The 20,942-nt window shown below is 41.4% G+C and overlaps 2 pseudogenes across 2 annotated transcripts; both read left to right on the forward strand.

The window, feature by feature from the left end:
• The first annotated feature begins 9,525 nt into the window (after positions 1–9,525).
• On the forward strand, positions 9,526–10,232 carry LOC311173765 (aurora kinase C-like; annotated as a pseudogene). The gene has a single exon. The product of its transcript is annotated as an aurora kinase C-like (transcript).
• A 5,641-nt stretch (positions 10,233–15,873) lies between these two features.
• Positions 15,874–16,332, forward strand: LOC311174258 (protein dpy-30 homolog; annotated as a pseudogene). Its single transcript has one exon. The product of its transcript is annotated as a protein dpy-30 homolog (transcript).
• The last annotated feature ends 4,610 nt before the right edge of the window (positions 16,333–20,942 follow it).

Consider the following 20,942-nt stretch of genomic DNA (forward strand, 5'->3'; position numbering starts at 1 on the left):
CAGGATCTGAGGCTGCTTCTCAGAGCTCACTCAGTATATCTGAGCGCGTCTCGCCAGCGCACTGGTTAACCGAGGCAGGCTGCGAGATTGGCAGCCGCGCTCCAGCAATCAGGAGCCACGCTGCGCGGCAGGCCCCGCCCCTAGCCCAAATCCTCTTTCCTTCCCCTTTGCCGCTGCCTCCTGGCCAACGCCACTTACCCTATGCAACCTCACTGGGCCCGGCCTTCAACGTCAGCACTATGGCTCTCTCTTCTGTCGCTTTCTCTTCTTCACCGCGCAGTCTGCGAACAGCACTTTCTACACTCCTGGCCCTCAAGCAAGCTCGGGTCGAGTGTAGCAGATTCCACTGGCGATTTCACAGGCTCTGGGAGCCATCTGATGGTTTTGCACCTCCTAGAATCCGGTGGCTTGAAAAAAAATCTTTTCCGGGTAATCAGAGGGGAAGCTCAGTTCCCTTAACCCCGAGACCACTAGAGGGGCAATACAAAAAGAGGAAATAAATACATTTTTAAGAACACAAGAGCTTCACAATCTAGTAGATCATTTTGTATTCTAGATTCATTTTGCTTTGTATTCATATGCTAATCTCTTCCTTTCCACGAAGGGATTATAGGGTTCCACAATGGGGTATCTGTGTAATTTTCTAAAAGGGCACAAAGGGTTTAAATCATTGTTTCTTGTAGTTCGAGGCAAGAGAGAGCAGGAGGAATTAAAATCTACACTAAAGTAGATATGTGTGTGTGTGTGTGTGTAACTTTGCAGGTGAGGTCAACTGTGGAAGCAAGACAGGTTTTAGAATGAAGTTTCAAGAGCAAAAGAAAGGGGAAAGAACAGTTTTTTAAAATTTGTATTTGTGAAAAATACAGTTTATAGTGTTGATGTAACTTATTCTGCATTATCACATCAGAGACTAGGGATTTTTTTAAAGTCAAATGTTAGAGTCAGGATAGTGGTTACCAAGGAAGGAAGTAAAGAATTCCAATGGGGAGGGACACAGGGTTACCCTTTGGTTATATTTTATTTCCTAACCTAGGTGGTGATTACACATAATTTGCTTTATAATTATTTCTGAAACTGGATATATATGTATAACACGCTTTTCTTGTTGTATGTTATATGGGGGAAATTTTTTTGTTTACCATAAAACATAAAATTACCTCTTTAGTCATTTTCAAGTATATGTTCAATGACAGTAAGTACATTCACATTGTTGTGCAACTACCACCATTGTCCATCTTCAGAACTTTTTCATCATCCCAAACTGATACTCTGCATCCACTGAACAACAATGGCTCTCTCATCTCCCCAACCCCCGGTAACCACTATGCTATTTTCTCTCTCCAGGATCCTCATACAGGTGGAATCAGACCTTTTGTGTCTGATTTATTTCACTTAGCATAATAATGTCTTCAAGATCTATACATGTTTTGCTTTGTATCAGAATTCCCTTTTTATTTTTATTTATTTTTATTTATTTTTTTTTAATTTTTTTTTAAAGATTTATTTATTTATACAAGCACTGGGTACAGTCAGAAGCACGGGAGGGTGAGAGAATTCACCAGAGCCAGAGCGGGGAACAGAACAGGCAGACCGAGGAAGTACACTGCTGAGGGGAGCAGCGGGCTGCAGGAGAGGTCTGTGCACCATGTGGGACCCTCGCCCTCCCGGTGGATCCGGATCGAATCGGTGCTGCAGAAGCTGTGGCAGCTTTGCAACCCAGCGCTCAACCGCTGTGTCACCGGGGAGGCCCAGAATTCCCTTTTTAAAGCTGAACAATATTCCCTGTATGTATATGTCACATTTTGTTTACCCTTTTATTTGGAGATGGACACATGGATTCTTTCTCCAATACATTTGTAATTTACAATTTTTAAATGTGACTTCAATTCCTATAGCAGGACAACATAAAACGCTTGAAAGTAAATTCATGCTCTAAGATAAATGTCAACACAAAAGCATAATTAAAAGGTAAAAAGCCTATTTCCAAAGGTAAATGTCAGAATCTAGACAATCATGATTAGTCCTCGATTTGTTCCATATAGTGAGAATTTGCATTGCCTCGCTAAATTTTATTTTATTTATTTATTTTTGTTCTTTAAGAATGTAAGTATAGTGGGGAAGACAAATATTTTTATAAGTACTTACAAGTTTCTTATTTTCAAAAATGACAGTTATTTGACAGTTTCCCTTGTAGAAAAGAACTAAGGAGTTGGTCAAAATACATTTTTTTGTTTTTTCTTAATATTTTATTTTATATAATTTAGATCATTTTTCATTTTTGCACAATGTATGCATTTTTATTTTAATTATATTCCCCATACAATTACACCCCCCCTTATTTTGACCCTAGTCCTTCCTCTCCCCACCCGCCTGGCTAAATTTTAAAGAAAGAATCCTTTGGGTAGGAGGTGGAAGTACATTAACCCAATTTTGAGAGTTAAAGCCCCAATAATAATATATAATGACAAATAAGTTTTTGCCATTAAATAGTATTCCACACTTTCCTATCTACTAACAAAGAAATAAAAGCATATGTAGAATTTAGGATTATGTTGATATGTTTTAAATGCTTTTGCTGACTTAGACAAATAGTTGGAAGGCAAAATTCCTGAGTTCTAACATCTCTTTCTACACTTTCTACATTATAGTTGCAAACAAACCAAAAGCACTCACTTTTGAGTTTATTTATTTCAGCTTCGCCTCTGTTCATTTCTTCACCGACAGTTACATAAAGTTTAAGAAACTAAACCTTACTTTCAGATGCGAAGTTACTATGAGTAGTATATAGTAGTATAGAGGAAGACTTGTGGTGTAATATAAAGAATATAAATAGAGTTGCAGAACGTTAAGTTCTATGTACACTAGATCATAACCTTGTAAAAACATGAATATTTTTATAAGAATGGAAATACAACAGTAGAATATATACTTTATATCTTATTTTTCTAAGTTTTATGTGTAAAAAATAATTGAGATTTGACATGTATTTGACATATTTTGTTATTACAATACCATAATATCAAACCTCAATGAAAGCGTATAATCAAGCATATTTTTGTAAAATGGAATCTGCACCAAAGAAAAACAGAATCATAAGGTGGAAATACAGCATAAATCTGGTGAAATTATAGGTGCTTTCCCCCATCATTTCTCTATTTTTCAAATGTTCTGCTATGTAGTTACTATTTTTCATAATGACATTTTTTAATTGAATACCTCGAAACTGCAAAATCCTTTGAAATTCATTACACACAGCATGTTACCTACATTCAATATGAGAAGTTAAAATGGAGAGACAGGAGGTTCCCATAAATAATAGGTTAGTGTTTATTTATTTATTTATCTGTTTATTTATTTTTCCCTCCACCAAACCACCCAGGCCTATACCCCATCTGCCTCTCCCCTCCATCCCCTTCCCCCTTCCCCCTAATCATTCTGGTAACCATTGTCTTCTTTGTCTAGGTTAACATTTTAATTATCACTGTAATCATAATAGTTAACATTTATTGAGTATTTACTATGTATCAGGAACTGTACTAAATATTTTATTTTCATTGCTGTATATAATTGAGATAGCATTAAACCCATTCTATAATGAGGAATTTGAGAGTGAAGAAGATAATTGCTTATAACTTATAGAGAGGGGCTTGAAATAGACTCCATGTCAGCGGAATAGAAAAAAAAAAATCTAACACTATCAAATTGTGATGTACATTTCTAAAATTTTAATATACCTCTAAAAAGACATTCAAACTGGGGCCTCCCCGGTGGCACAGCAGTTGAGCGCTGGGTTGCGAAGCTGCCTGCAGCCTCTGCAGCCTCTGCAGCCTCTGCAGCACCGGTTTGATACCCGGCTGCTCCCTGGCCACCGCCACCGGAGGAGGGTCCCACATGGCATGCAGACCTCCCCTGCCGCCCGCTGCTCCCCTCAGCAGTGTACTTCGGTCCCTCTGCCTGCTCTGCTCCCTGCTCTGGCTCTGGTGAATTCTCTCACCCTCCCGCGCTTCTGACTGTACCCAGTGCTTCTATAAATAAAAAAATAAATCTTTTTTTAAAAAAAAAGACATTCAAACTATATCATAACCATCATGAAGACAGTAAGCGCTTATTAACTGAGGTAAAGGTACTGTGAAGATAGTAAGATTAAGGGCCCCATGATGCATAGGACCCTCCACGGCACTGGAGAAGCCCAAGAAACAGTTTTCTGAAGGGCTAAATATTTTATTTTTTAAGGCTATAAGAGTGCATTTATTAAAATATGCCACAATCAGGGCCTCCCTGGTGGCACAAGGTGTTAAGCACAGCACTATGAAGCTATTGCAGTCCATCCGTAGCACCAGGAAGGGCACAGTGCAGGTTTTCTATGATCCAAGCAGACCAGACCAGGTAAAGGAGGAGTCCTGGAGCCCTCAGTGGCTTTTTCAGGCTTTTATTGAGCTTTACATGTAGTGTGGCAAACAGGTACATGGCAGGCAGGGGGGCTAGGGGGCCAGAAGTGCGGAAGGCCTCCAAGTCTTCACTCTAGGCTTCTCTCTCTTCTGGCTTGCTTTCTCCCCTTCTCTCTCTTTTCTTTTCTCTCTTTTTTTTTTTCTTTTCTTTTCTCCCCTTTTGCTTCTTTTGGTGACTATCTCAATACTCCTCCCAAGGCCCACATAAGTAAACAACACAGCTTACAACAATGTAACAACTGCAGGTGCAACCATCAGGCAGAGCAATCCTAATGGTGGGAGGGCAGAAAAGCCTGAACACCATTTACCCTACAAGCCTCTGCAGCATTCCATCACCATCCTGCCAAGGAGATACCACATGGCACAGCAGACCTCTCCTGCCTCACCAGCTGCTCCCCTCAGTGTGTCCTTGATCTGTCTGCCTGTTCTGCTACCTGCTCTCTCTGGTGAATTCTCTCACCCTCCCATGCCTCTGACCTGTACCCCAGTACCTGCATAAATAAATCTTTTTTTAATGATTTCTTTATTTATCCATACAAGAGCTGGGGTACAGGGCAGAGATGCAGGGGGATGAGAGGATTCACCAGAGACAAAGTGGGGAGCAGAACAGGCAAATTAACTGAAAACACTGCTGAGGGGAGCAGCAGGCCAGTCAGGAGAGGTCTGCTGCGCCAGGTGGGTTTCTCCCTGGCGGGTGGGGATCCAACTCATAGGGCAGAGGCTGCAGAATGCTTCATAGTACTGTGCTTAACCCCTTGCGCCACCAGGGGAGGACCTATAAATAAATCTTTTTTAAGAAAGAAATGATTTATTGCGGGCCTCCCCTGGTGGTGCAGGCGGTTGAGCGTTGGGCTGTGAAGCTGTCCGCAGCCTCTGCAGCGCCTGTTCAATCCCGGTGGCCCAGCCGGCGAGGGTCCCACATGGCACAGCAAACCTCTCCTGGCTCACCTGCTGCTCCGCTCAGCAGTGTATTTCGTCAGTCTGCCTATTCTGCTCCCTGCTCTGTATCTGGTGAATCCTCTCACCCTCCTGCGCATCTGGCCTGTACCTGGGTCCTTGTATAAATAAATCAATAAAATCTTTTTTTAAAAAAAGATTTATTTTAAAAAATACATATTTGCAAACCAGTATTAGTTATCAAATGAAAATCAGTTTTCACAATCTTTACACTTAACGTAATATGACAACTTCAGAGATACAGATATATTTAACTCTCTAGGCTTCAATTTTCTCCCCTTTAAAATATAGAAGTGGGGCCTCCCTGGTGGCACAAGGTGTTAAGCACAGCATTATGAAGCGATCTGTAGCCACTGCAGCAAGAGAGCTGTTACAGGGCAAACCCTGATATAAAATGGGGTTGCCTGACTGTGGGTCCTCACCTGAACGTTTGAAGGGGACTTATTAATGTTAAACTGCAAACACACACAAAAGGTTGATAAAAGGTTTATTTACAAGGGAAGGGGAAATGGGAACTGAGTAACTCAGGGAGAAAAGAGGGAGATAAATTCGTAAATGCGTCCTACCCATTCCCCTGACCTGGAATTTCAATAACCTGCCAAGCTGGTGAAAAATCAGCACACTGGGTAGCAGAGACAGCGACCCCCGGCCACACTGCCAGTTAAATACTCAAACTAAGAGCCTAGTTGCTTAACTCCGCCCTCAGGTCCTCACAACCTTCCCTTTAGTGATCATGGGATTTGTAGTTTCCAGTGTCCTGGGGGTGGAGTCCACAAAGCCTGCATGGAGTGCTCAGAACATTCTTTCCCCCTAACAGTTCCATCCCCAGATGGCCAGGGAACTATCCACATGTGCAGCAGACCTCTCCTGTGTTGGCTGCTGCTCCCCTCAGCAGTATATTTCAGTCAGTCTGCCTGTTCTGTTTTCCCACTCTGTCTCTGGTGAATCCTCTCACACACATACCCCACCCCACACCTAAAAAAAAAAAAAACAATTTTTTTTTTTTAAGATTTATTATACAAGTACAGGGGTACAGGCCAGATGCGCAGGAGGGTGAGAGGATTCACCAGAAACAGAGCAGGGAACAGACAGGCAGACTGACTGAAATACACTGCTGAGAGGAGTAGCAGGCAAGACAGGAGAGGTCTGCCACACCATGTGGGATTCTCACTGGCCAGCCAGGATGGAACCCACGCTGCAGAGGCTGTGGACAGCTTCACAGCACTGTGCTCAACCGCCTGCGCCACCTGGGGAGGCACCAAGAAATAAATCTTAAAGAAATAAAATATGGAAGTTGGTAAAGAGACCTCCAAAATTTTTTCTTCTCTAACATTCCACGATCATATCTCTCTGTTCTTTCTTCCCAGGCTACCCCTTTCTTTTATTGTAATAAAACTATACAAAAGGAGGAAATTTAGCTGATAAAAATCTAGTTTTTCAACTCTAACAATTGACTAAAACTTTTGAGAAATTATCAGCAAGAACAGAATTATGTAGTTATATAAATGGCAATTGGCTCTCTAATGATAGCTCCAGTTTGAAAATGAAGCAAATCTCTGGCAACAACTATTGTGGCAGGAAAAGAACTTTATTTGCGTATATTTCTTTTAGATTTTAATATTTTTGCCTAGAGACAAATAATTTTCAAATGAATTGAACACAGGCATGGATAAATTAGGTTAGTCTTTAAATAATGTAACAACTTTTTTAAATATGAAAGTTTTAAGAAATGACATTTTGCCTTTATGAAAGTATCACGGGGAAAAGTTTGAGGGAGAAACTATATCAGAGTGATATAAGCATAAATTTTTATTTTTTGTTTTTGTTTTTTAATGATTTATTATTATTTATTTATACATACAAGAACTGGGGTGTAGACCAGAGGTAGGGAGAGTGAGAGGGTTCACCAGAGGCAGAGTGGCGAGCAGAACAGGTGGCAATACTGAAGTACACTGTTAAGGGGAGCAGCAGGGGAGACAGGAGAGGTCTGCTGCGCCTCCACGTGGGTCAGTTCCCCAGCCACGGATTGAGCTCATGCCTCAGTGTTTGGACATAGCTTGATGGTGCTGAGACTTTAACCCCTACAACACCAGGGGCCCCCGATAAAAGCATAAGTTTTGTAATCAGATAGAACAGGCATGGAATACCTATTCAGAAACTGCTTAGCTTTGTGACCTTGTTTGGAAAAATTAACCTTTGTAAACCTTAGTTTACTTATATAAGAAACAGAAATAACATTACTTCTAACTCACAAGGTATCCTAAGGTTTAAACAAGATAATATAAACAAAGTTGTTTAGTACAGTGTACATAACATTACTAGATAGTACAAAATATTAAATATTTGTAATAATTATTAAATATTAGCTATAGAAAGATGATATCTAGGCATTTATTTATTATTTAATTATTAAAACTTAGATATATAAAACTAAACTTTCAAATATGATATTTCACTAAGGAATCTGAGTTTTAGAGAAATCAATTAGCAAGTTAACCAAAAACAGAGTATTTTCTCAAGTTTTAAAAGCTTAAGCATCTTACAAGAGAATATGGTGACTCGGGCCTCCCCGGTGGCGCAGCGGTTGAGCGCTGGGTTGCGAAGTTGCCCGCAGCCTCTGCAGCGCCGGTTCGATCCCCAGCTGCTCCCTGGCCACCGGAGGAGGGTCCCACATGGTGCGCAGACCTCTCCTGCCGCCCGCTGCTCCCCTCAGCAGTGTACTTCGGTCCTTCTGCCTGCTCTGCTCCCCGCTCTGGCTCTGGTGAATTCTCTCACCCTCCCGCGCTTCTGACTGTACCCAGTGCTTGTATAATTAAATAAATGAATAAAAAAAATGAATGAATAAATAAATCTTTTAAAAAAAAAAAGCGAATATGGTGACTGTCCACAGGTGACATGGTAATGGGATTTTTATGGGGAATACACCTGAGAGGAGAAATCAAACATTGTACAAAAATGAACAACTGGGGCCTCCCTGGTGGCGCAAGGGGTTGGAACGCAACCTATGAAACTGTCTGCAGCCACTGCAGCATGAGTTTAATTCCTGGCTGGCCAGGGAGCAGGCCACATGGCTTAGCAGACCTCTCCTGGCTCAACTGCTGCTCCCCTCAGCAGCAGCGTACTTCAGTCAGTCTGCCTGTGTTGTTCCCCCACTCTGTCTCTGGTGAATCCTCTCACCCTCCCCACGCTCCCTCCCCCTCTAACCCCCACTCTGGCCTGTGCCCCAGTTATGTATGCATAGATAAATACATCTTTAAAAAGAAAAAACAATGGGGCCTTCCTGGTGGCACAAGGGTTAAAGTTTCAGTGCTGTCAATTTATTGCCAGCCACTGTGGCCTGAGTTTGATCCCTAGCTAGGAAGCTAACCCACATAGCTTAGCAGACCTCTCCTGTCTAGCCTGCTGCTCCCCTCAGCCTTGTATTTCAGTAGATCTGCCTATTCTGCTTTCCACTCTATGTCTGGTGTATTCTCTCACCGCCCTGTACTTCTGGCCTAAACCCCAATTCTTGTATGCATAAATAAATAAATCTTTTTTAAAAAATGAACAATGAGGGGCCTCCCTGGTGGCACAAGGGGTTAAGACACAACCTATGAAGCTCACTGCAGCTGCTACAGCACAAGTTCAATCCCCAGCCGGGGAGGTGACCCACATGGCACAGCAAACCTCTCCTGACTTGCCCGCTGCTCCCCTCAGCAGTGTATTTCAGTCAATCTGCCTGTTCTGTTCCCCACTTTGTCTCTGGTGAATCCTCTTATCTCCCAAAACTCTGGCCTGTACCCTGGTTCTTGTATGTATAAATAAATAAATCTCAAAAGAAATGAACAATGATGTATATATATATTTTTAAAAGTATATGCATCTTGTGGCCACTGAGGAGCCTGAAACAGGGCACACATGGACAACTTCAGCTGGACATTACCTTCCCTACCCCTCTGGGGAATCTCTGGACCTGGACACCCAGTGTAAAGGGATTTGGAAGGCCCCTTCACTCCAGGTCTCTGCTTCCTGAGCCTCCCCAAACCAATGAAGTGGGACGACATCCAGGCAGGAGCTGCAGGAGGCCAAATGCTGCCCATGATCTCGGCGGTTCAGCACTGGTGACTTAGGCAAGGGGATGATGACTCTGGGCAAGGGGATATTTGGGAATGTGTATTTGGCAAGACTCAAGGAGAACCATTTCATCATGGCCCTGAAAGTCTTATTCAAGTCCCAGAGAGAGAAGGAAGGGCTGGACTACCAGCTGCACAGAGAGGTCCTACAAACATCCCAATATCCTACGCCTGTACAAACACTTTCATGAAGCACAGCTGGTATACCTGATTCTGGAATATGCTCCAAGGGGTGAGCTCTACAAGGAGCTGCAGAACAGCAACACTAGATGAACGCGGACAACCCCGATAATAGAGGAGTCAGCAGATGCTCTGACCTACTGCCATGAAAAGAAGGCGATTCACCAGAATATTAAGCCAGAGAACCTGCTGCTAGGATACAGGCAGTGAGGTGAAGACTGAGGACTTTAGCAGACCCCCTCCTTAAGGAGAAAGGTCATATATGGATCTCTGAACTGCTTGCCTCCAGAAATGATTGAAAGAGAGAACATAAAATGAGATGGTCTGTGGTGCACTGGGTGCTCTGCTGATAATTGCCAGTGGGAAGTTCTCCTTTGAGATCCCCACCCACAATGAGACCCACAGACCAATTCTCAAGGTAGATATGAGGTTCCCCCCATCAATACATTTGGAGGCCCAAGACTAGATCTCCAACCTTCTGAGATATCAGCCCTCAGAGTGATTGCCCTTGGCCCAGATCCTTGAGCACCCCTGAATCCATGTCCACTCTCAGAGGGTACTGCCTCCCTCTACTCAGATGACTTCTTGAGCCCTACCCACTTCTGACCCTTTGTACTTGTTCAGAGAACTCTTCTGGCACTGCTCTCTCATCTCTTTGTTGTATTTTCTCCTTTAAAATTCAAGATGTTGGGCCTCCCTGGTGGCTCAAGGGTTAAGACACAACCTATAAAGCTATCCTATGAAGCTATCCGCAGCCACTGCAGCACAAGTTCCATCCCCGGCCTGGAGCTACACACATGGCACAGCAGACCTCTTCTGGGTCGCCCGCTGCTCCCCTCCGCAGTGTATTTCAGTCAACCTGTTTGTTCTGTTCCCCACTCTGTCTTTGTTGGGTCCTCTCACCCCCATACCTCTGACCTGTACCCCAGTTCTTATATGCATAAATAAATAAATCTTTTTTTAAAAAAGATTGAAGATGTTAATAAAAGTTGGATCATTTTGTAAAACAAAAAATAAATAAATAAAATAATATGATAGGCAAATGCTGTCAACTGAAATCATTAGTACATTTAGTCTCAATGCAGTCTTCTTCTGATCAGCGGGTTCAAACTCGAGTTTCATTTTCCTCTTTCATACCTCTCCATTTACTCTAAATGTTGTGCCATGCACATTTATTCCTTTTACAAAAGGAAATAATATTTTTAAAAAGTTAACGAATTCTCGTTACAATTTTCCGTGAACATTAAACCAGCACAAAGGCCAAAGATATTAATAGGTTATTTTGCATTCCTTTTTGAGTCTCCAGTAGACAAAATCATTTTGTGTATGAATAAATCAATAAATATTTGTCATATGTATACTCCTTTGTTGGAGTCCATAGTTAGATGCAACCAGTGACCTAGAGATCACTTTCTGAAAATAAAACTCATAAGAATTAACATAAAGTATATAAAATTAACCGCTGATAGGGAATCCAGTCTATGTGATAAGAATGTCTAAGAAACTTATAAGAAAATAAATATTGTAATCATGGAGACAATAACACATCAGTTTTATTTATCTCCTATTCTCTTTTAGTGTTTTTAGTCTTTTAAAAGTCAGATGATTGGTATTGTGTTATTTATTGCTGCATAATAATTTACCTTGAAACATAAACACGGATCTCCCTGGTGGTACAAGGGGTTAAGACGCAACCTATAAAGCTATCCGCAGCCACTGCAGCAAGAGTTCAATCCCTGGCCAGGGAGCAACCCACGTGGTGAGCAGACCTCTCCTGTCTTGCCAACTTCTCCCCTCAGCAGTGTATTTCGGTAGATCTGCCTGTTCTGTTCCCCACTCTGTCTCTGGTGAATCCTCTCAGCCCCCACACCTCTAGCTTGTGCCCCACAAATAAATAAATCTTTAAAAAAAAAAAAAAGAAAAGAAAAGAAACACTATGGTCTTACAACTTCTGAGGGCCAGGAATCCTGGGGCTGTTTGGCTGGGTGTCTCTGGCTCAAGGCCTCTCATAAAATTGCTGGGAAGATCTCCTTCCAAACTCATTTATGTGGTTGTTGGAGGATTCAGTTCCTTGTGAGGTGGTGTACTGAGGACCAGTTCCTCACTGACTATTCACCAGGCAGATCATGACATAGCAATTGTTTTCCTTCAGAGTGAGCAACAGAACAAGAGGGAACACTTAAGATGAAGCCACAATCTTATTGTGGTCTAAACTTGGGAGCGACAGCCTATCACTTCTGCAACTTTTCATTTCTTGGAAATTAGTCTAACCTACACCCAGAAAAGTAGGTCCACATTTACCATTCTCTTGGATTTTACAGCACATGACAAGAGTTCAGAGCCATGTCCCATCCCAGTTATACCTCATAATGGTTTTTGTATACCCAAACTTCCCAGCAACCAGACCTCATTCTCTGTCGCTCAAGTGGACAATCCCAGGGTTAGGTTGAAAGTGCTCAAAACTGTAATAGCATTCAAACAATAACACAAAATCCTCAATTTCCTTACTGTCTGTCTTTGAACAGTTCAAAGAACTTCCACATTTTCTTTTTCTGGAATTTTCCCTATCACACTATGACATCAGAAGATCTAAGATTAGAAAACCTGAAATTCAAGTTTTTTTAAAAGCCATAGTGAAATTACATATCACAATCAAATTTCAGTCTCCTGACTCCTAGTAGACCATATAGCTTCTCAAAGGGTTTGAGACCCTTTATGAAAATTTTCAAGACAACATACAGTTTTGAGTATTGAATATTTTTTCCTAATCCTCTTAACATAAAATACTAGTTTGCAGTTTTTAAATAAAATGGCTTTGTAAGGACAGTCTTCTAAATTGCCTCAATCTAAATTCACATTGAAAAAAAAAATCAAAGGAATAAAAATAGAGGAAAAAACCTTCCATATGCTAGGAACTTTGAGGTATTTCTGCCAGTTAGTATATAGAAGGGCTCATTTAGAAGGAAAGGCTAGTTCAAGATCTTCTATAATATATTTTATTACCAGGGTCTCCCCAGTGGTGCAGCAGTAGAGCGCTGGGCTGCGAAGCTGCCCACAGCCTCTGGAGCACCGGTTCAAACCCCAGCCCCCAGTGAGGGTCCCCACATGGTGCGCAGACCTCTCCTGCTGCGCCCACTGCTCCCCTCAGCAGTGTACTTCGTCAGTCTGCCTGTTCTGCTGCCCCCTCTGGCTCTGGTGAATTCTCTCACCCTCCTGCACTTCTGACTGTACCCAGTGCTTGTATAAATAAATAAATAAAACTTTAAAAATATATACTTTATTACCCATATAGAATTCCACAAAGAATCCCCTTACTCAGGATGGAAGGCTGGATGAGGGCAGCAAAAGAGGTCAGGGTATACACTCAGACCCATTTCAATCTCTAATAGAATCCATTGCAATTCCTACTTAAATATTAACCAAAGATGGACAAACATAGACATCTCTATGTTAAGATGAACAAATAGAGAAAAACCACAGAACTGTGAAAAGATGCTGCAACTCAAAGGATGAGGTCCTCTTGAAAAAATCAGAACAAAAGTGAATAATTTAGAGAACAAGGGCCTCGCTGGTGGCACAAAGGGGTAAATCTCAGCACTATGAAGGCATTGGCAGACACTGCAGCAGGAGTTCAATCCCTGGCCAGGGAACTAATCCACATAGCACAGCAGACCTCTCCTGTCATGCCTGCTGATCCTCTTGGCAGTGTATTTCAGTGAATCCGCCTGTTCTGCTCCCTACTCTGTCTCCGGTGAATCGTCTCACTGCTCCCCTGACCCTGCACCTCTGGTCTATATCCCAGCTCTTGTATACATAAATAAATAAATCTTTTTAAAAAAAGAACAAATTCAGGACATTTAATTAACAAAAATGTCAGCATCTATATTCCTTAATAATATATCCCTAATACCTAAAATAGTGCCAAGCATAGAATAGTTGCTCAATAAATATTTGTTGAATACATTATTTAAATATATTAAGAACTCAGAGGGGAAAAGCAGGATAGGAATAGAAGCAATAACATAATTTTCCAAAGACTTAAACTCGCTAGCAAAATGAATGAAAAAAAAGAAGCCAATATTTAGACTAGCCAGCTGATATTTTTTAATATTTTGAGGATAAAGAAAAAACCCACAAGAAAACAGATAGAAAAACAAAACAAAACAAAACAGATTACTTCCAAAGGAATTAAACTCAAGCTGGCCTCAGAATTTCACAACTTTTTTTTTAAAGATTTATTTATTTATGCATACAAGAGCAGGGGCACAGGCCAGAGATGTGGGACGGGGTTGGGGTGGGGGGATGCACCAGAGACAAAGTGGTGAAACTGACTGAAATACACTGCTGAGGGGAGCAGCAGGCGAGACAGGAGAGGTCTGCTGCGCCATGTGGGTCACCTCTCCGGCCTGGGATTGAACTCATGCTGTAACTGCAGACAGCTTCATAGTGCTGTTGTGTCTCAACCCCTTGTGCCATCAGGGAAGCTCCAGAATTTCACAACTTTCTGAGTCACAAATCAATACAGCATATAGTTCAAAATTCTGAGGGTAAATACTTAAAATTTAAAATTTCTTTCTCAGCCAAGTAGTCACACAGTTGTGAAGACCTCCATAAAAAGTCTTTGAATAAAGAACTCAATAAGAATATCACCCAGGTTATTTGTTCTGAAAGAAAAAAACTGCTCAAAGTTAGGCTGCTGAATTAAAACTCAAGGATAAAGAAGGAAGCAATGGCATAAAAGCGCTTTATTTAAATGTCTCAAATACCTCTTATAAGAGAAAATACATGATGTAAAAAAGGAAATTTCTTTTTCCTTGACAAATCATCAAGGACTAAAAGTTCAGACTGTAATGAACAAAAACCAAGCTGGGAGGATTAGGGAGTGGGAGGTAAAGAATGAAGGGAAATAAAAGTATGATAAATACCCCATCTTCCACAGGAGACATCAGGAGCTATTATTTCATTATGATATGAAAATAAGGTATTTTTTTAAAATTTAATGGTAAGTATATGATGTATAACTTTCAAAGTATGAAGCAGGATTAAAAAAAACAAAAAATACATACACCATATAGTAAGAGACAAGAGAAAGAAAATCGGGCCTCCCTGGTGGCCTAGGGCTTAAGTCTCAGCACCATCACCACTATGGCCTGAGTTCTATCCCTAGCCAGGGGTTTAACCTACATGATGCAGCAGACCTCTCCTGTCTGTCCTGCTCCCTTTAGCAGTGTACTTCAGTAAATCTACCTGTTCTGTCTCTGGTGAAGCATCTCACCTCCCACTCCTCTGGCCTACACCCCAGTTCTTTCACACAAAAATAAATATTTTTTTTTAAAAAAAAGAGAAAGAAAATCATGCAGAATCTGAAAAAAAATCTTAAAAAGCTCAAATGACAGAAAGAATTGGAAACGTCAGAACGTTTACCCAATCCTTTCCCAGAGTATTATGTGATAAATAATAAATACTTCCATTCATTCATTATTTTCATCCATTTATTATTTTCAATAACCTTATGGTATATCACAAAGTCATTAAAATTAGATTAGTGAAGGATATAAAATGTTACAGACATAACAAAAATTCAAAAAGCAGCATCAAAATTTTTTCTATAACAATTCCAATTTGATTAAAGATGTAGAAATAAGGCCTCCCTGGTGGCACAGGGGTTAAAATCTCAGCACTATCAAGCTATCACCAGCCACTGCAGCATGAGTTTGATGCCCCACCAGGGAGCTGACCCTCATGGCACAGCAGACCTTTGCTGCCTTGCCTGCTGCTCCCCTCAGCAATATATTTCAGTATATCTGCCTGTTCTGCTCTCTACTCTCTCTCTGGTGAATTCTCTCCCCACCATCCCCCCTCCCTGCACCTCTGGCCTACACCCCAGTTCTTGTATGCATAAATAAATAAAAATAAATCTTTAAAAAATTATCATTTGAAGATATAGAAATACATAATCATAAAGCATAATGGTTAAGATTAGATCATAATGGTTATGATTTAGAATTGGTTCTAGATTTTTATCTCACATCTACCACTTACCAACTAATGACATTAGGCAAACTAATAATCCTAGCCCCAATGTACTTATCTAAAACGAGAGCATTGGAGAGCTCTTAGGAAAAAACGGCTTGGGCGCGGACTGTGATCAGAGAGTGTGACTTGCAGGGTGCACCATGGAGCCCGAGCAGATGCTGCAGGGACAGGCACAGGTTGCAGAAAATCCCACTCTGAGTACGGTCTCACAGATAATGTTGAGAGGATAGTAGAAAATGAGAAGATTAGTGCAGAAAAGTCATCGAAACAGAAGGTCGATCGCCAGTCTTTGCCAACTTGTGCCTATTTGGATCAGACAGTTGTACCTATCTTATTATAGGGACTTGCTGTGCTTGCAAAGGAAAGACCACCAAATCCCATTGAATTTCTAGCATCAGATCTTTTAAAAAACAAGGCACAGTTTGAAGATCAAAACTGACTTACTGGGAAGAACAGAAAAATTTGGTTTCTACTGTAGATTTATATGATTAAGAGGCAGCTTTAATTGCCATGATTTCCTCCCCCCCCTTTTTGGAAGTATAAGAACCTACACAACAGCAGAACTTTTTTCTGAACTTGCAGAAGAAAACACATTTCCCTTATTTTGATTTAATCACCATACTTATTTAATGAGTGAATTCTGTGCAATTTTCTCAGACTGTCTTTAACTTTGTTTTTAAAATGACTTCAAAATAAACTGTTAAAACATCAGAAAAAATTAAAATGAGAATATTGGGGCCTCCCTGGCGCAAGGGGTTAAGACGCAACCTATGAAGCTATCCACAGCCTCTGCAGCACGAGTTCCATCCCTGTCCCGCCAGGGAGCTACCCACATGGCGCAGGAGACCCCTTCTGTCTCACCTGCTGTTCCTCTCAGCAGTGTATTTCGGTCTGTCTGCCTGTTCTGTTCCCCACTCTGTCTCTGGTGGATCCTTTTACCCCCCAAACCTCTGGCCTGTGCCCAAGCTCTTGTATGCATAAATAAATAAATCTTTTTTAAAAAATGAGAATGTTATCTTCTCATAGAATTGAGGGGATTACCAGGGACAATATGCATAAAAAGGAAATCAAATGTCTGGTGTACCCAGTAAGTGATAACATGCATGTGTGTGATTATAATATATATAATATACATGTATATGTATTTGCATTTACATATATACAATATATGCACATTACATAATATATATGCTAATATATATATTATGTTTGATATACGGTGTGCTTACACACATACATATAGAAATAGGGCTGAGAGAAACCACACCAGTGTTAATAATGGTTACCTCTAGGTAGTTAAAATATGAGTGATTCTTTTTGTTTCTTTATACTTCTTGTTTCTCTTTCATACTTTTCCGCATTTTCTGAAATTTCTACCAAAAATTTCTACCAAAAATATATACAGTTAGAAAAAGTTTTTAGACAAAATATATGGTAAATGTTTATAGGTTATCAGTATAAACAGAAAGAATATAGTATAACCACCCAAAAGCAATATGCATTCTAAGATACCTAAAATTCACAAACTTATTTCTAAATACAGCAGTGTTTTAAATATAGCTTGAGTTCAGTTTTAGCAAAACAAAACAAACGTCTTTTCCTCTGAATGGTGAATGCCTTGGAGTTACCCGAGAATAATATTGAATTATTCACTTTGAATGGTGAATGTCTGGAATTACTCCAAAATAATATGAAATCAAACTTTATTTCAGTAAGAACTTTTAAGGCTAAAATCCTACAAATTAAATCAGTCCTGGTACATGTATCTGTGCAAAAATCAGTCTTCAAATTTGGAGACTGGCACAAAGAGATTAGATGTGTTAGTGGGCAGAGTGAGGGGTACCCCAGGGCCCCCAAACCTACATGTTCTAAATGGGTTCTGCCATTCACTGCATAAAGACAAAGTATGCGCTTAGTGTGAAAGAACTTTAATAGGATAGTGTGTATAGAGAGAAGAGAAAGGATATAGTTCTCCAGTGAAACACCCAAAGTTACCCATCCCCTTGTGGGTAAATGGCCAAACAGAGTTGATCCAAGCAAGGATACTGAAGCCTGAAAACTTGCCACAAGTCTAAGGCACCTTCTGGCAGGGAACCACAGGAATGGGGCAGAAGGGGTCAGGCGAATCTGGAAGGAAAAGAGCAAAATCAAAGTACAAATCAATTGCTGCCTTTATCTGCCTCTCCAGGGTCTCTCACTTATGTCTCTTCCAAGTGTCAAGTGTCAATACATGACTCTCCTCCACTTATCTTTTCATGTCCCCCAAGCCCCTGGTGCAATCCTAAAGCTGAGAAACAAATGCAACTTGTTCACATATCTCTGCTCCACATGCCCCCTCCACATGCATAAGTCTCTTACCTTGCTCCCTCCCATCCATCCATGCAATAACTGGAACCTCCCCTTTCTATGGAGATTCCACTGTTACAGATATACTAGATAAATGCTAACTTTATGGTGAGGGTGGCAGCTGGAGTTGTTGAGAGTGGAGAAACACAACACCAATCATTAAAATGTTGTTAGTAACATCTATTTCCAATCTAAGTGATCTTTATCAGAATATTGTGTGATAAACATTTCATTTATTCATTTTTTGTTTTTTTAAAGATTTATTTATGCATACAAGAACTGGGGTAGAGGCCAGAGGTGCAGGGGGGTGAGAAGATTCACCAGAGACAGAGCGGGGAGCAGAACAGGCAAATTGACTGAAATACACTGCTGAGGGGAGCAGTGGGTGATACAAGAGAGGTCTGCTATGTTATGTGGGTCACCTCCCTGGCCAGGGATTGAACTCAGGCTGTAGTGACTGCTGATAGCTTCATAGAGCTGAGACTTAACCCCTTGCGCCACTAGAGAGGCCCTATTCATTTATTTTTTAATGAACATTTTAAGAGGCTATATACATGCAGCACTGTGCTGCAAGGCACTGAATTTACAGTGGAGGGAAAAACAGAGTCCCTGCTTACATAGCAGGGTCTGAGAACCTAGTGGAAAAAATAGACAAATGCATAAACAACCGGGCATATAATTGTAAATTGTAATGAGTGCTATGGTGAAAAATACAGATGTTATGAAACAGAGCTGAAGGAAGGAAGTTTTAGGGTAGAAAGGTGTGATCAAGACATAACCCCTCTAAATAAGTGACAGTTCAGCAAGGACCCAAAAAAGTGAGTTAGAAGAAGAATGCAGAAGAGTATTCCATGAAGAGAAATTGGCATATGCAAAAGCCATGAAATAGGAAAAAAAAATGCTTCGAACCTTAGGGTTATTGAATAAACACCAATTCAATCCCTGATGGAAAGGGCATATCTAGGCTCCACTATTCCTAATCCCGGTACTGGAAGAACACAGTGCAATGACATGATGCATAGATGACAGCACCACAGGTCTTAACTCAGGTCTGTCACTGAGCCATTTAATTTTATTGTTAGACTTTGTATTAGCATCTTTGAAATGAGACTTACGGATTTCTTTCTTTTTTTTTTAAAGATTTATTTTTATACAAGAATCGGGGTACAGGCCAGATGTGTGGGAGGGTGAGAGGACTCACCAGAGACAGAGAGGGGCAGACTGACGAAATACACTGCTGAGGGGAGCAGAGGGTGGGACAGGAGAGGTCTGCCTCGCCATGTGGGATTCTCGCCTGCTGACCAGGATCCAACCCATGCTGCAGAGGCTGCGTACACCTTCACAGTGCGGCGCTCAACAGCCTGCACCACCAGGGAGGCCCGCCTTCTTTTTTTAAAATATTTATTTATGTATGCATACAAGAACTGGGATACAGTCCAGAGGTGCAGGGCCGGGGTGGGGGGTGAGAGGATTCGCCAGATAGAGTGGGGAGCACAATAGGCAGATCTACTGAAATACACTGCTGAGGGGAGCAGCAGGAGAGACAGGAGGGGTCTGCTGCGCCATGTGGGTAGCTCCCTGGTCGGGGATTGAACTCATGCTGCAGTGGCTGGTGATAGTTTGATAGCACTCTCTTTAATCCCTGTGCCACCAGGGAGGCCCCAGATTTCCTTTTCAAATCTCTTAAAAAATTCATTATTTTCATCTGTAAAATATTTGCTCTTTTTATCATGTAACATAAGCAAATGTACAAAGTAATAATCGGCAGAGGGGCCTCCCTGGTGGCTCAAGGGGTTAAGCACCACACTATGAAGCCATCTGCAGCCACTGCAGCACGAGTTCAATCCCGGACCAGCCAGGGAGCAACCCACATGGCACAGCAGACCTCTCCTGACTCACCCGCTGCTCCCCTCAGCAGTGCATTTCAGTCAGTCTGCCTCTTCTGTACCCCACTTTGTCTGTGGTGAATCCTCTCACCCCCTGCATCTCTGGCCTGTACCCCAGCTCTGTATGCATAAATAAAAAAATCTTTTAAAAAAACGATTGGCAGGGCCTCCCCGGTGGCGCAGCGGTTGAGCGCTGGGTTGCGAAGCTGCCCGCGGCCTCTGCGGCGCCGGTTCGATCCCCGGCTGCTCCCCGGCCACCAGAGGAGGGTCCCACATGGTGCGCAGACCTCTCCTGCCGCCCGCTGCTCCCCTCAGCAGTGTACTTCGGTCCTTCTGCCTGCTCTGCTCCCCGCTCTGGCTCTGGTGAATTCTCTCACCCTCCCGCGCTTCTGACTGTACCCAGTGCTTGTATAAATAAACAAACAAACAAACAAATAAATAAATAAAACATGCCTCTATAAAAAAAAAAAACGATTGGCAGAAAGTAAAATTTTTACTATCAAAATGCACATTCTGAGGAAAAGGATTAAGAGCTTCCCACTAGTTTAGGAAAATGAGAAGAAAGAACTATATTCATTTATTTACAATTGCCATTCAACTCCAGAAGGCTAATTATGATCACGAGGTATGTCATCTTTTTTTATTGTTATTGTTATTGAAAGTACAATATTTGTAAGCTTTTGCAAGAGGAATCAAGCTTAGCCTGAGAGTTTCATTATGAAATTTCTAAACCTTCACATCTTTCATTCAAATATACCTCTGCTTTGAACTATGTGGAATTTATAAATGTCAGAATCAAACTGACAAGAATATATCCAGATTCTTGCCACCACCTGTATTCTAAGCCCCATGTGCCAAGCACAAAGCTGGTAAGCCCTCCTATAACAGCCCTGTGAGATAGTTGATTCTCATTATTTATGAGAGTTTTCTTCCATAATGTGGCCAAGAACACTGAATGAGTTTATGCCAAATCATTG

The sequence above is a fragment of the Talpa europaea genome, assembly GCF_964194135.1.
Source record: "Talpa europaea genome assembly, chromosome: 7".
NCBI lineage: Eukaryota > Metazoa > Chordata > Mammalia > Eulipotyphla > Talpidae > Talpa > Talpa europaea.